The sequence below is a fragment of the Hordeum vulgare genome, chromosome 5H, assembly GCF_904849725.1.
Source record: "Hordeum vulgare subsp. vulgare chromosome 5H, MorexV3_pseudomolecules_assembly, whole genome shotgun sequence".
Lineage (NCBI taxonomy): Eukaryota > Viridiplantae > Streptophyta > Magnoliopsida > Poales > Poaceae > Hordeum > Hordeum vulgare.
The window spans coordinates 63,643,772-63,658,655 of record NC_058522.1 but is presented as its reverse complement, the minus strand read 5'-3'; the positions used below and the strand labels follow the sequence as shown (position 1 = coordinate 63,658,655).

The 14,884-nt window shown below is 39.6% G+C and overlaps 1 pseudogene; it reads right to left on the bottom strand.

The window, feature by feature from the left end:
* Positions 1-230: 230 nt before the first annotated feature.
* On the bottom strand, positions 231-814 carry LOC123396325 (annotated as a pseudogene).
* Between the last annotated feature and the right edge of the window lie 14,070 nt (positions 815-14,884).

Sequence of the window (14,884 nt, the reverse complement as noted above, 5' to 3'; positions counted from 1 at the left end):
TGCTTAAGGTCATTTTCTATGGAAGCTTGAGGTCATAATGCAGACTGTAAAAACACCTGCACTACAGAGTACATAGGTCTTTGGTTTGAAGGCTCTAAAACAAACTAGTGGTGCTACAAATCACACCTTCCTGTCCGCGCCACCTTGGTTTCATGCCCCAAAGACAGATAATGTCAATGTCAAGCGTAATGGAATGTAAAGCAGCTTAAGTTACTGCATTCTGCGTAACACTAATGCTTGACCAAAACAAGCACAGTGCAGTGCAGATGAAAGAAAAGAAGGCGAGTTGCAGAAGGGAAGGGGGCAGAAGCACGCACCTCGGGCTTGCAGGCCTTGCAGAGGGAGACAAGGGAGTTGGCTAGCGCGGAGGCGTCCTCCCCGCGGGCGCCGCTGCCAAGCGGCAGGACGTGGCGCAGCGTGAGGAAGTCCCCTCGGTTGGCGACGTGGGTGAGCGCACACATCATGGCGTGCTTGGCCCCGGAGCTGTGGTCCACCACCACCATCACGCGCTTCCTCCCCGCCACCGCGACATCCTCCGGCGCCCCGCCGAACCTGCCGCCGCCGCCGCCGCGCCGTTGGCCCCTCACCCGCGCCTTCTTCCTCAACCACCTTCTCGACCCCGCCTGCCGGTGACGGTGCCGGTGCCGCCTCCGCACTCCCACTCCTCCGGCTGGCGCGGCGTCGGCGCAGGCGCGCTACATCCGTCACTGGAGCTCAGATGGCTCAGGAAGGGCCATGACAACGCCTCCAGCTTGTCGTCATGCGGCGGCGTGAAGAAGATCACGTCCCGCTGATGCCAGATCCGGCGATTCATCGCTGGCTTGGAACAAAAGGTTCCATTTTTAGTGGAACACAGAAACGAACCGAGGCCGCGGCACCAAGGCAAGGTGATGTGGCGGAGAGGCAAGGGGAGAGGCGAGATCTGAGAGGAGGACGTCGGCCGATGATGGAGAGGTGAGGGGAGAGGCGATAGCTGAGAGGAGTCCGGCGGCCGGTGATGGCGATGGCGAGGCGATAGCTAAGAGGGGTGAGGCGAGTGAGTGCGGGGAGCAGAGTGACAGAGCCGAGTCAGGAGTGCGGGTTGAATATGGAATAAAGCGAGGTTGTTTCTGCAAAATGACCATCTATGACAGATATTTCAGGACGGAGGGAGTAATATGCAAGGTTTACACAAAGAGGGAGATTACTGGCAGCTGGAATTCTAGACCTGAAAAATATATGTTAGAGATACCTAATCTGCACATCTAGAAATGAGCTAAACTTTCATGGAAATTTAATTTGGAATACAAAAAATTTATTGGAGAAAAGAAAAACCAGAGAGGGCCACCCACGTGCCCAGTAGGCACTAGGGAGCGCCTAGCCCCTGGCGCACCCTGGTGGGTAGTGGGGCCCGTGGCCAGCCTTCGGAGCCCATCTTTCGTACATAAACCCATTTTCCCTAAAAAAATAGGACTCTCGGGATGGAGCGCTCCCGTCTCAAGGCGGAACTTGGGCAGGAGCACTTTTGGTGTTTTGTGGAGCGATTCAGTTCAGGATACTTCCCTCCGGGAGGGGGAAATCGAAGCCATCGTTATCACGATAATCCTCTCACCTTGGGAAGATCAATCCTCATTGACGTCTTCACCAATACCATCTCATATCAAAACCCTAGTTCATCTCTTGTGTTGAATCTGTGTATCAAAACCAGAGATTGGTACCTGTGGGTGACTAGTAGTGTTGATTACATCTTTTAGTTGATGCTAGTTGGCTTATTTGGTGGTACATTAAATGTTTAGATCCATTATGCTATTTATTATCCCTGTAATATTTGATCATGAATATTTATTATCCTTTTGTTCTTGAGGACATGGGAGACGTCTTATTATAAGTAATCATGTGAATTTGGTATTCGTTCGATATTTTGATGATGTGTATGTTTTTATTCCCTAAGTGGTGTTATGTGAATGTCGACTACATGACACTTCATCATCTTTGGACCGAAGTATATGCATTGTGGAGTAGTTATTAGATGATGTCTTATCAGAGTGACAAAAGCTTAAACCCTAGTTTATGCGATATTTCGTAAGGGGGTGATTTGGATCCATATGTTTAATGTTATGGTCAGATGTTACCTTAATTATTCTTTCATAGTTGCAGACGCTTGCAAGAGGGGTAATCGCAAGTGAGAGGCTTGTTCAAATAAGAGCAACAACCAAGCACCGATCCGCCCACATATCAACTTATCAAAGTAGCGAACGCGAATCAAACAAACATGATGAAAGTGACGAGATGAAATTGCCAAGTGTCCTCGAGAACGTTTTACTTATTATCAGAGACCGTTCCGTCCTGTGCTTTGCTACAAAAAGAATCGGGCTACCTTGCTGCACTTTTGTTACCTTTACTACTACTTGCTCGTTATAAATTATTTTCCTAACAAACTATTTGTTACTGACAATTTCTATGCCTATAGAAAATACCTTGCTGAAAACCGTGTATTATTTCCTTCTGCTCCTCATTGGGTTTGACACTCTTACTTATCGAAAGGACTATGATTGACCCCCTATACTTGTGGGTCATCAGAACACAATAAGTTTAGGTCTGAAATCATGGCACTTGGGCCCTAGTGAAAAGCATTAAGCATAGCAAGGTCATATCAACATCAATATGAGAACATAATGGATACTGGGGACAAGCCCTATCAACTTAACTGGATTACATGATCAATTTCATCCGAACCCTATCACCGACCAGAGAGCCTACAAATGAATTACTCACTCTCGGTAGTGAGCATCATGGAATTGTTGCTGGAGAATGGTTGGTGATGGTGAGGATGACGAATCCCCCTCTCGAGAACCAAAAACAGGCTTGAGATCAGCCCTTCGGAGAAAGAACTGGAGGTGGCGGCATCTCTGTCTCTTGGATCTTGATGAAAACTTCTCTCTAATTTTTCTCTCTGAATGTGTGAAGTTATAGGACTGGAAATAAGTTCGTAGAAGCTCTATGGGCCCACCCCACAACAGGGCACACCTAGGGGGTGTGGGCATGCCATGTTGCCTCGTGGGCCACACGCAGCCCCCTCCGGTTGGTCTTTGCTCCAAAATTCATTACAAATCCTAGAAAAAATTCACAAAAAATTTCATCCAATTTCTCATCAAAAATAACACCCACACAATTCTCCTGAAAACAACGTTAGTCCGGGTTAGTTTCATTCAAATCATGCAAATTAGAGTCCAAAACAAGAGTAGACATGTTTGTAATAGTAGATACGTTGGAGACGTATGAGGCCGCACCCTATTAGCTTGTTGGCCCCCTCGGCTGTCCTGACCTTGCTCTTTGGCTTATAAATTCTCATATATTCCAAAAACCCTAAGGGAGCTTCTAAAACACTTTTTCCGCCGCCGCAAGTCTGTGTTCCATATATATATTTATACATATATATATATATGTATATATATATATATAAACACTATTTTGATCCTCGGGTGAGAATTACTATTTTGATCCCAGGTTGACTCGTCCCAGCACTAACACTTGAACTTCCCGGGGTGGTCGGTTGAACTTCCATGAAAAGTGTCCAACTGAGACTTGTGATATACCGTTTGAACACATTGATTTTTTATCAAAATGTTCATGGTTTAAGAGCAGTTTTGAAAACCGTGTTTGTTCATACAAAAAATGTGAATTGTATTTTTGATCCTATTTCTAAACTGTTTGTCGGAATGAGGCAAATGAGATGGCGTTGAATAGATGTTGCAAATCCCCTCATTTCATACGTTGATTTTTTTTCCAAATTCCGTATGGTTAAAGAGGAATTTTAAAAAATGGCAGAATTTCAGAAACCGAACAGCCGTGTTAGTATTTCGGGGTTAATTTGAAAACAGCTAGTACGATTGATGCAAATGATATGGCGTTTGAAAGATTATAAAAATGCGCATGTTTTTCATATAAAACGTTTCTTCCGACTATTAACGGTTTAAAAGTAATTTGAAAACGGTAGAAGTTGTAGCGAGTTCATATTTTTGCTTTAATTTCTGAATGGTTTCTCGTAATGGAGCAAATGATATGGCGTTGGAAAGCTTGTGAAAATGCGAAATTTTTATATGTAGATTGTTTTTTCCAATTCCTTATGGTTTTATGTTAGTTTTAAAAATGGCTAAAAACGTTTTTTGGCTGAAGTTTTTACAAACTTTGTCGGAATGGGGCAAATAATATACCGTTCAAAAGCTAGGGAAAATGCGAAACTTTTTCATGTAGATAGTTTTGTGTGATTGTAACCGTTTTGAAGAAATCTCGAAAACAGCGAGATCATGCGTTCTGCCTTTTTCGCAAAGCACATCCTTCGAAAATGCACCGCCTGAAGAACTTGACCTTCCCGCCATGTCCACATTGAACTTCACTCTGTTTTCCACGTGCTTTTTTTGCTTGTAACACTCCATCCACTCACCCTGGTAATATTCTCCAAATGGGACATCTGATATACCGTTTGAAAGCTATGGACACCCTCGGAATAGCCTAGGTTGATTTTTGTCCAAATGTTCATGGTTTAAGAGCAGTTTTGAAAATCGTTTTTGTTCATACAAAAAAACGTGAATCATATTTTTGATCCTATTTTTAAACCGTTTGTTGGAATGAGCCAAATGAGATGCCGTTGAATAGCTGCTTCAAATCCCCTTCTTTCATACGTTGAATTTTTTTCCAACTTCCATAGAGTTAAAGAGGAAATTAAAAAATGGCGGAATTTCGAAAACAGAACAGCCAGGTTCGTATTTTGGGGTTATTTTGAAAACAGCTAGTCCGATCGATGCAAATGATATGGCATTGAAAAGCTTATGAAAATGCACAGTTTTTCATACAAAAAGTTCCTTCCAAGTATGAACGGTTTAAAAGTAACTTAGAAAACAACAGAAATTTTACGGAGTTCGTATTTTCACATTAATTTCTCAATGGTTTCTCGGATTAGAGCAAATGATATGGCGTTCGAAAGTTTGAACAAATACGAAACATTTATATGTAGATTTGTTTTCCCAATTCCATACGATTTTAAGTCAGTTTTGAAAATGTCTAACAACATTTTCGATCATAGTTTTTACAAACTTTATCGGAATGCAACAAATAATATACTGTGCAAAAGCTACACAAGATGCAAAACTTTTTCATGTAGATAGTTTTCTTTGTTTCCTAGCCGTTTTCAAGCAGTTTTGAAAAACATCAAGATCATGTGTTCTGCCTTTTTCATGAAACATATTCTTCGAAAATGCACCGTGTGAAGAACTTGAACTTCTACCTAAACTTCACCATGATATTCAGATGTTGGAGTTTTTGCTCGTAACACCCCATCCATTAACCGGAATTGAGCAAGTGATATACGGACGAATAGCTTCTCTAAAGAGGCAACTTTTCCATGTTGATCCTTTTTTCATACTCGCGACGGTTTAAAAGATTTTCATCCGACATTCATGCAGTGTAGTAGTTGAACTTTCCGCTAATTTCACATTGAGTTTCTGTCGCGTATTTTCTTTTGTAATGGTTCACCCATTTGTCGGTGTGACACAAATGATATAGCTTTTGTACAAACTTCTCTCACGATAATTGTTTGAACTTTCTCCGACCGAGGTCTTGAACTCATAGCAACAAAAATTTGCATTTCCATTTTATTCACCATTTTCGTGTTTATTTTGCTCAAGTAAATACAATGTGAACCTCCTTTACAAGCATTTTTGAACTTCCTTGGCCATCCACCTAAACTTCTAGCAAAACTCTTTTCAGAATTTGCCTTTTTATTTTTATTTCTTATATGAAGCACACTCTATGTAGTAGTTGAACCACTGGTTGTTTTCAATTTGAAATTCCAAAAAACTATTTAAAATAACAATTAGAATCCATCAAAAAGGCACAATTTATGTGATGAGAAGTTCTTCTAGTTCTTGGCGGTTTAGAAGTCCTTTTAGTTTACCCTTTATTTTTAGTTGAACCACTCGTAATTTAAAATTGAACTTCTACTCTCTTTTTATAAGAAGGAAATCTAGTTTGCATTATAAATTTCCTCGACCTTCTCTATTTTCTAAAATTGACGTTCTTCTTCATTTTTTAGAATCGTGAAAATATGTTTTGTTTGAAAACATCAAACTCCTCTATTTTTAAAATCCGAACTTATTAATTTTTAAATTATTTGTAAACAAGAAAAAACAAATTTTTTTATAAACATCTAACTTTTTTGTCTTCAAGATGCTTGTTTTTTTTCTTTTAATTTGAACTTTCATGCTCTATTTGTTTTTAACAATTTCATGAAGGAGAAGGAACACATCAACATAATGTGTGTGTGAGAGAGCAACTAGTTGGGAAAACCAACCATTTTTTATAAATGTAGAACTAGTCCTCTATTTTAATTTGAAATTCATCATTTTTATTCTTTAGTAACAAGGAAAATTTGAGTTTTTAATAAATATCAAACTTCTCTATTTTTGTAATTTGGACTTCTTAGTTTATTTCTTTTAGCATTGAAATATCCTAGTTTTGTAATAAATATTGACACATAAAGTGGGCATTAATTTTGAACTTTCCCTCACCGAGCACTTCAACTTGTAGCAACAATTTTTTTTCATTTATGAGCTGTTTTTCAAAATGCCAAAAATGTTTTTTAGTAATGGGGAAAAGCATAGTTTGGTAATAAACATCGGACCGCTCCATTAGTTAAATTTGAAGTTCTAGTATTTTAGAAATGGGGACAACCGTTTTTAAAACATTTTACTAAAACGACGTGTTGATCTTTTTTTCATATTCGCAATTGTTCAAGAGATTCTTTTAAATACGCAAAAATATACTTTGTTATAAACACACACACACAGACACACGCACACACATACAACACACACATACACACATACTCTTTTATATGTGAACCGCGTGACAAAATAGCACAAGATTGAAAAATTCCATGAGCTCTCATATACAAGAATAGGCTGAGCCAGCTCGTCTGCAGGTGGATGGCTCGTCCTAGATAGTGCACTGCTACGACATCATGTGGCTGACAGTGGAATGCACGGTGGCTGTTTCTGATGGAATGCGTGGCGATGACAAGCAATCTGAATGCAAACGGAAGATGAACTTCTAACATGTAGTTATTTGTCATTTTGATTTTCCTCTCACAAGTTGACCTTCTAACTTGTAGTTTTTTGCACTGAATTGATCTCAGATTTTGAACTTCCAAACTATAGTCGACCAGAAGCAATCCAAAGTCACGAATGCAAGGGAGAGAGTATGATCCTCTACTGATGTTAATGACATAGTGATACATCTCCAACATATCTATATTTTTTTATTGTTCCATGCTATTATATTGTCTATTTTGGATGTTTTATATGCATTAATATGTTCTTTTATATTACTTTTGGGACTAACATAATAATCTAGAGCCTAGTGTCAGCTTCTATTTTTTCATGTTTTCAGTATTGCTGATAAGGGATATTAAACGGAGTCCAAATTTACTAAAATCTCCGGAATGGTTTTTCTTGGACCAGAAGAAACCTAGAAGACTTGGAGTAGGGGACATGACACTTGCCAGGTGGCCACAAGCTTGTGGGTTTCCTCCAAGTCTACTAACCTTATTCTTTGGCCTATAAATATGCCCCATCGCTAAAGGCAGCCACGAAAATACTTTTCCGTCGCCGAGAGCCTCTGTTCCCGTGAGATCCAATTTTGGAGCCTTTTCCGGTAATCTGCTGAAGAGGGAATTGATCATGGAGGGCATCTACATCAACTCCATTGCCCCTTCGATGATGTGTGAGTAGTTCACCATAGACCTATGGGTCATAGCTAGTAGCTGGATGCCTTCTTCTCTCTCTTTGATCTTCAATACCATGTTCTTCATGATGTTCATGGAGATCTATCTGATGTAATATTGTTTTGCGGTCTGTTTGTCAAGATCCGATGAATTGTGTGTTTATGTTCAAATTATTTATGAATTTTTTTTGAATCTCTTCTAAATTCTTATATGCATGATTTCATATCTTAGCAAGTCTCTTCGAGTTATTGGATTGGTTTGGCCAACTAGATTGGTAATTCGTGCAATGGGAGAAGTGCTTAGTTTTCGGTTCAATCTTGCAGTGTCCTCACCCAGTGACATAGTAGGGGTAGCTAGGCACGTATGGTATTGTTGCCATCGAGGATAAAAAGATGGGATTTTCATGATATTGCTTGAGGTTATCCCTCTACATCATGTCATCTTAGTTAATGCGTTACTCCGTTCTTCATGAACTTAATACTCTAGATGCAGGAAGGAGTCGGTCGATGTGTGGAGTAATAGTAGTAGATGCAGAATCGTTTTGGTCTACTTGACACGGACGTGATGCCTATATGCATAATCATTACCTTGGATATCTTCATAATTATTCACTTTTCTATCAATTGCTCGACAGTAATTTGTTCACCCACCGTATTATTTTCCTTTATGAGAGAAGCCTATAGTGAAACCTATGCCCCTAGGTCTATTTTCCATATTATACTTTCAAATCTATAATCCAAAAATACCAAAAATATATTGATGCAATTTATTTACTTTTGTTTCCGCAATCTTTTATATCTATCTCTGTCAGATCTCATCCTTGCAAATAACTTTGAAGGGATTGACAAACCCCTTTTTAGCGTTGGGTGCTAGTGTTTGATTGTTTGTGTAGGTACTACGATTGGGGCCTTGCTTGTTCCTCCTACTGTATTTATACCTAGGTTCTGAACAAAATAAGGGAAATACTTATCTAGTTTTCTACATGACCCTTTCCTCTTCAAGGGAAAACCAATGCAAGCTTAAGAAGTAGCAAGAAGGATTTCTGGCAACGTTGCCGGGGAGGATACATAGCAAGAGCAAGCCTACCAAGTACCCATCACAAGCTCATCTCTTGCATTTACTTTATTTGCCATTTGCCTCTCGTTTGCTTCTCCCCCACTTCTAAAACGATTTTCAAAAAATACCAAAAAGATTTGCCTTTTTATTCGCCCTTTTTCCATCCATCTTTTCGTTTGCTTCTCGTTTGCATAGGTGTTAGATCGCTTCAACTCATGGCTAGCCTTGCTACTATCACTAGTATTCATGAGAATGAAGTTATTACTTTTAAGCAAAGGGAGGGAGAAAACTAAAAAGATGCTTGGTATAGAATTTGCAATGCTCAAAATAGATCTATTCGCGGGCAATCTACTACCGTTCACCTTCGCAATTTTTATGTGGGTGTCTCTCCTTGGAATAGATATGTTTTGGATACCATTATGGGAGGAAACTTATTGGGTATCCATACCTTTGGTTCTTATTATGCTATGACAAATCTGGTAGGTTCACCCCCTCTCATGGTTAATGAAACAATCTTAACTTTGGAACATGTGATGCAAAGGCTTCATGCAATTGAAAATAAAGTTGCTACCATTGAGCTCATTGAAAACTTGGACAAAAATATTCATAATCATATTACTCAATACTAGCTTAATGCCCGTGCGTTGCCACGGAACAATAAAATTAGACACACGCATTGATCAAACATACCTCCAGATGGCACTCCAGACCCGATGATTTTTCCGATGAGGCTCTCACTGAGTATAGAAGTTGTCGATGCATTCATAGAAGACAAAATATAATGAAATAAATAAATTAGATCAAAGTGTATTTAAACATAGTAAACACACATTCCAGGCACGACAATAGTGAATGTTTTGTGATAAACATCACTCTCTTGTGTTTCTCCATTTCCCTCTTGAACAATTATCACCACCCGACTCTTTTAGGCTGGTTCATTGAGCCACAAGAGTGTCAATATTAATAAGGATGGTTGTTGTCTGCTTCCAAATGTGGCGGGTTTGGCCACCTTGCTGTTGTGGCAAATGGTCCTATGGCTTGCTTCGGTGCCACCGGCGAGTAGGTCATGGTCGTCTTAGTCTTTCAGCGCAGTTTTGTGGACCATGCAACTAACCTGCGCATGACATGCAAGCCGGATGAACCCTGCTACATATTAATCTTCTTTGGGTGGGTGTGGGTGACAACTGTGTTGATGATTACATAAAAGTATTAAAGGGGAAGATACAAGCTTCTCTTCCTCTCCCACACTATGTGCTGTCATTGTGGCCACACTTTTTTATATTACCAAATGTGCAAACATAACTCAGAAAATTTGTTAATGAGTATAGGTTCATAATTAGCTCCAGTTTCCACAAAGAAGTAATTGAGCATATAAGATAATCATTAGATAAAACAATTCATTTCTTACAATTGGAATATTTCATATCAATACAAAAACATTCTCTAAAAATTAAGTCATAGCAGCTCAAGGCCTTCCCAATCAAACATGCGAGTGAACCATAATGCAATGTACAATATTTTAGTACATAAAGTAAAAAAAATAAGTCAGTCTATATGACAATTTTAAAATGTCAACATACTTGATCCTAGTCTCTTTGCAATAAGTAAACCAAGTGCACGTTAAAACTTCACCAACTAGATTTGCATACTATGTTTTCTTTGAGATTTAAATGGCTTTTGGCTGATTCCTTGTAAAGACGACAAACTTTGTGTATGTTATAAAATTAATGAGTGGCCACCCAGTCGCTGCAAGGTTTCAAAGAAACAATATTTCCACAATCTTACCTTTGCAAATGAACTATGACCAAACAAGCCTTTTTAAAGAGAAAACAATGAAGCGTTTGACTGTGCGCATGGACTTTATATTCTTCATAGAGCTAAATGAATAGATAATATTACCTGTAGCACTGCTATGTTGATTTGGAATATAAATTAGGACGATGCATGCTTCATTTGACCAAGAGATAATTAACTTTATTTTTATGGCTCAGTTACTGTTGTGCATCGAAAGAAGGAATTTTTTACTACTATGCAAAATATAGGATTCCAATGGAGCACAAACATAAAGAAATGTAACTGATACGCAGCAAACATTGTAATCTCAGTTACCACAATCCAATTTGTTTGGCTTGAGTGACACATGAACAATGACAAATTAAGTTTCAATCAGTATAAACATTTGATACAATACCGAAACCATGCCTAAATTAAGTTTCAATAGCATTTTTTGCGGAAGTTTCATTACCATTCGAAAGCCCTATTCTCGATAGTTTAAGTACTCATCTAAAATATTGTTCTTCTCCATAACTTGAAACAAAGAATGCCTACTTACAAATATTAAAGAACCTGCTCGAGTATATTAACCTTGGAATTTTTCCACTTAGGTTATTCTGACCTAGGTCCCTAGGAGACATATCACATTAACTAACCAAATAAACACACGAAGCAGCTCAGTAACACTACCTTACAATATTTAAGGGATCACTCTACCAGCTTATTATTCTTCAATATCCTACAAATACAAGTAACTTCAGAAACTATGATGAGTGAAACTCTTGTTGTTATCAAGATCCGGCAATACCAAGTCTTACAAGTTCTTAAGGTCTTCAACTTATACATATGAAAAAGGTACAGCTCCTTCCAGGTTTTGACAAGTTCCATGATCAGAAGGAAAGTTACAGCTCTATTACTTCTGTATGTCAAACAACACAAGAAACTCAAACATGATCCCACTTGCAAGTTACAATGAAATACTATCATCAATCTCATAAGGGATCTTACAGAAATTTCATTTCTCTAGAACCCACTTCACTAATGGGGACTTGATGGTTGTGGTGAAATGGCATATTTCACTTCGGTGGGAAACATTATAGTCATAGATGAAGCTACAAAGAAGAGCCAAATGATTCCATGTTTGACCAATTTGATTTCAGGTACAATGCTCAGTTAGTCATTGAAGCTGCAACATCAGAAGAAGTAACTTTCGCTGGAAAGAGATGACTCTCAAATGTGTACATTACAAAGATGACAAGTAGGGACCAATTTAAAGCAACGCATGCAAGAAGAACCCCCAGATGACGTTTATCGTACCAAAATTATGCACTTCACAAGGGCTTGAACCTAATATCTCTGCAGGAGATGCTGTTGCAAATGCCAACGAGTGCAATCACCTGCACATCGTCCAAACTATTACCAACTGCACCAATAAACCCAGATGGACTACAGTTAGAGCAGAATCAAGTAGTAACAAATCAACCATTTGACGGAGTCGAAGAAAGGGCGTCGGTGGTGTTGAGGTGGCCGAGAGCATCGGTCATCGCCATGGTTGCTGCAGTATCTCCGGCAACTGAAATCGGTTCAGAAGCCTTTAATTTCTCACTACCAATAATTACGTTATATGATGATATGAACGGAGAAATGCTTAAACCTGTAAAACAGATTACCATACAAAAGTATGTATAATATTTATTTCATACCCACAGTCCTGCACATGAGCAACAAAGAAGTATACGAGTAATGTATTTCCTAAAGTGTGTTGCTGCTTCAACCTAAACATAATGGACAGGCAGCTGGTCCTAGCTAAGTTAATTAACACTATCAAATGTCTTAAATCTCGAAACCTCTACTCGTTGATAGCAACCACTGACATTAATCTTGTGCCAAGCAATCTGTTGAACTTGTATAGAGAACAACCACCGTCTTAGTGATGCTGCTTGCAAGGAAGCTAATAAATAATCCAGTTTGCATGTAATTACCAAAAGAGAACTATTTAACACACGAACATTCCTAGTGGCGCTGCTTACAAAGAAGCTAATGCAGAATTCATTATTCAGACTAATAAGTGACGATCAGTTTGGCTAAATCTAATTAGTGCCGAGAAACGAAATGAATCTTCAGAGAAATATGTACCCTATCTGCAGGTTATGTCTATCACACCAAAAAGAGCGCGAGATTTTTCTGCATTCGTTTGTGCTCGGTACCTCGGTGATCCGGTTGCCGCCGAGCACATACCTCTCCTCCTCCTCCTTGACCTCCCGAACCACGCACCTCCAGTACCTTTCGTCTTCATTGACATCTGTCACTGCCTCTACTGCCATGACATTTGGCCGTGGTTATAACACACATGTACTTTCTTAGTCCTTTCCACTCTCTCATGCTACAAAAATAACATCGACATCTCCAACTAAATCAAACGAGAATACAATAAAAGTAGTGATCAATACCTAGTGGTTGGGTGTCTGATGGATGCAAAACTGGGTGGATGAATCTTGTGGCACGCAGGTGGATGGATTGGGCGGTGATGGTAACTACCGGCTCGATGCAGCGGCACATGGTGTGACAGATTGCCCAGGCTCGACGCTAGACGCTATCAGCTCGTGCTGCCTGGGCTACAAGATTTACCTGGCGAAGGGCACTGGGAAACGGCGCCGTCGCCATGACACGCGTGGAAAGGAAGGTGGGGGCTGACGTATACCTGGCAAGGGCACTCGGAAACGGTGCCGCCGCCACGACGCGTGAGGAAACGAAGGTGGGGGCCGCTCCAGTTGGGGCTCGAGGGGATTCGACGCAGGGAGAAGGAAGATGGGAAGAAAACAGCATCTAGAACCATCTAGCCATGAAAATTGTGTGGGACTGTGGGGGAGGGCAAGGCCGTGAGCGGTTTCAGGGGTGGAGACTGGAGAACGTGCGGGTTCTTTCCGTTTCATGCTGGCATGGAACGTGGTTTTTTTCCAGTGATTTTTTTCGTGGGATCGAACAAGGCTGGGGTAGCGGTATCCGTCGTGTGATGTTTGTCGTATGAAGGGTGGGGTAATCCAACGAGGTTGAACCATGACGACAGACGGCAGATACCCCTTTAATAGTAGAGATATGGATCTAAGGTAGGAGTTACTTTAAAAAATCTAAGGGAAAACGAACCCATAGTTAACGCAAAATTGGATCAAGATTCTTCTAGAATTGGAAAGCTTGAGGACATTATTACCAACTTGGGTTCCGCCTTTGCCTCTATTCAAACCACTCCTCCTCCTAAGATTTCCAAGTTTGTTTATGTTCCTAAAAATAAGGGTGAATGCTCTAGAAAAGGTGATGAAGATCTTAAGATGATAAGAGTTCACCCTAGCTTTATTAGGGAACTTATTACTACAAGTGAAACTATGGATTTCTCACCTAGGAGTATGATTATTGATAAAACCAAAGGATCTCCTAGGATTCACAAGTCTTCAATTGAGGAGTTCCATAACAATGATGGCAATACCTAGATCTATTGCATTATGCCTAGCTAGGGGCGTTAAACAATAGCGCTTGTTGGGAGGCAATTCAGTTTTATTTTCATGATTTTGTTTTTACTTATGTTTTTGAGTGTTGCACACATTATTACCTCTGTAATAATTGTGTTTTCTTGTTTTAATTACTGTTTGAGTCATGTAGGACCTTTGGGATGGTCTACGGTGTTTGCAAGTTGATTTTGCTGGAAAACAAAAACTTTGCTCCCAGTCCAGGAATTTTTTAAATTCACTGGAATGTGATTTTGATCTAAACTGTTTACACAAGATTTATTTACAAATTTCCCATGCTGTCCTAATTTTGCGGAATTCTTGGAGTTACATAAGTATTCCAAGTAAACAGATTGCTAGAGACTGTTCTATTTTTGACACATTTTGTTTTCTTTTTGTTGTTTGCTTATTTTAGTGAATCTAGGGGTTGTATCGGGGGTTATGAACCATGGCGAAGTTGGAATACAGTAAATAGTACATCAATATAAATAAATAATGAGTTCACAACAATACCTAAAGTGGTGATTTATTTTTCTTATACTAACGGATCTCATGAGTTTTCTGTTGAGTTTTGTGTTGTGAAGTTTTCAAGTTTTGGGTGAAATTTGATGGACTATGGAATAAGGAATGGCAAGAGACTAAGCTTGGGTATGCCCAAGGCACCCCAAGAAATATTCAAGGATACCAAAGAGCCTAGGCTTGGGGATGCCCCGGAAGGCATCCCCTTTTTTGTCTTCAATCCATCGGTAAATATACTAGAGGCGATATTTTTATTCACCACATGATATGTGTTTTG